Source organism: Dipodomys merriami, unplaced genomic scaffold, assembly GCF_024711535.1.
Source record: "Dipodomys merriami isolate MVZ:Mamm:240054 unplaced genomic scaffold, mDipMer1.0.p SCAF_49, whole genome shotgun sequence".
Taxonomy (NCBI): Eukaryota; Metazoa; Chordata; class Mammalia; order Rodentia; family Heteromyidae; genus Dipodomys; species Dipodomys merriami.
Window position 1 is genome coordinate 4,335,194 of NW_027206057.1, and position 2,192 is coordinate 4,337,385.

The following is a 2,192-nucleotide window of genomic DNA, read 5'->3' on the forward strand; positions in this document are numbered from 1 at the left end:
ACTTAAAAACATTAATATGTTAAAGTATTGACAATCACATTTCGATTGACCTATAATTAGGATAACTATTTACTACTTACTTACAGACTAGTAAATACTTGATAGAGACTTTGAAGCAGAAATTTTACACTGAAATTTTCATATTATCATTCAATTAAGAAATGAAGATAATTCTCTACCGCCTCCACTCACCCGCCCGTCCGCCCGCGCCCACCCGCCCGAGCTCGTGCTCCCGGCTCCCAGCCGGCCCCCTTGGTTCTCTTGGTTAGTCCACCGTTGCCCCGTTAGCTGCCCGCCTTCATATCTGAGCTTTGCCACTCGCGGACCTCGCGTCGTGGGTGGGAAAAGGCTGGACCTGGGAGTAATCGCTTGAGCCTTTTACCTGAGAAGCTCAAGGTACTTTGCTAAACTTCTGTCACACACACTGTACGTTTTGCACACATATGTAAGAGATGGCTGCCATCCGAAAGAAACTTGTGATTGTCGGTGATGGAGCTTGTGGCAAGACATGCTTGCTCATAGTCTTCAGCAAGGACCAGTTCCCAGAGGTTTATGTGCCCACAGTGTTTGAAAACTATGTGGCAGATATTGAAGTGGATGGACAGCAGGTAGAACTGGCTTTGTGGGACACAGCTGGGCAGGAAGATTATGATCGCCTGAGACCCCTCTCCTACCCAGACACTGATGTTATACTGATGTGTTTCTCCGTTGACAGCCCTGATAGTTTAGAAAACATCCCAGAAAAGTGGACTCCAGAAGTTAAGCATTTCTGTCCCAACGTGCCCATTATCCTGGTTGGAAACAAGAAGGATCTTCGGAATGATAAGCATACGAGGCGGGAGCTGGCTAAGATGAAGCAGGAGCCAGTTAAACCTGAAGAGGGCAGAGATATGGCCAACAGGATTGGCGCTTTAGGGTACATGGAGTGTTCAGCAAAGGCCAACGATGGAGTGAGAGAGGTTTTTGAAATGGCCACGAGAGCCGCTCTGCAAACCAGTCGTGGGAAGAAAAACTCTGGGTGCCTTGTCTTGTGAAAGCTTGCTGCCAGCACAGCCCTCACGCGGTTCGTTTCCAAGTGCTGTTTATTAATCTTAGCGTAGGATTACTCACCTTCTTATCTACACGTTACCTAACATTACAAATCAGAAGTCATCCAGTATTTAGAAGCCAACCATGACTATTAATGATGTCCAACCCGTCTGACCTGCCAGGGTCCTTCTGCCACTGCCCTGACAGCCCTCTCTGCACGCCACCTGACACACCAGGCGCTAATTCAAGGAATTTCTTCTTGCTTCTTTCTAGGAAGAGAAATGGTAACTTTTGTGAATTAAGCTGTAACTTCTTTATAACTAACATGTCCTGCCTAACATCTCTTAGCTGCAAAGAACTCTGGTGAGTCGCCATATCAGAGCTTCTACTCCTTCATAGATTTTCACTGGCCCAGCTCTGGGTGGACGTCTAGTTTTTCTTTATTTTGTTTTGTTTGAAAATGTACTCAGCCAGAAAGGCAAGTCCTCGGCAGCTGTGGCAGAGTTACAGTTCTGTGGTTTCATGTTGGTTACCTTATAGTTACTATGTAATTAGTGCCACTTAAAGTATGTTACCAAAAATAAATATATCTACCCCACACTAGATGTAGTATTTTTTGTATAATTCAATTTCCTAATACTGATACTTGTCATTCCCACAAGAAAAAAAAAAAGTGTACTGGGCTGGGAAGGCGGCTCAGTGGTAGAGCGCTTGCCTTGCATTCCTGAGGCCCTGGGTTCGATTCCTCAGAGAAAAATGAAAAAAGCCGGAAGTGGCGCTGTGGCTCAAGTGGTAGAGCGCTAGCCTTGAGCTGAAGAGCTGAGGGACAGCGCCCAGGCCCAGGGTTCAGGCCCCACGACCAGACCCCCCCCCCAAAAAAAAATTCCCATTTTGTCAATCTCTCTGATAAAATATGGCCATTTCACTGAAAACAGCCCTTCCCTCATATCCCAGTACCCTGTTCAGGAGCTGGGCTAACTATATAGGAATTTGGTTTCAGCTTGAGGCAATTAGACACTTGTCATAGCCTTTTTCACCTGGACTGCAGGGTCTGGCTCTAATTCACAGTGCTCCTTTCTTCCTGTATCCAGATTCCCTCCCACGGGAGCCACCAGCTCTCATGAGAGACACTGGGCTTTCTCTTATCTCCAGCTGACTAAACT

The 2,192-nt window shown here is 46.4% G+C and overlaps 1 pseudogene; it reads left to right on the forward strand.

Annotated features, from left to right (window-relative positions):
- Positions 1 to 229: 229 nt before the first annotated feature.
- LOC138809222 (transforming protein RhoA pseudogene) lies at positions 230 to 1,629 on the forward strand (annotated as a pseudogene).
- The last annotated feature ends 563 nt before the right edge of the window (positions 1,630 to 2,192 follow it).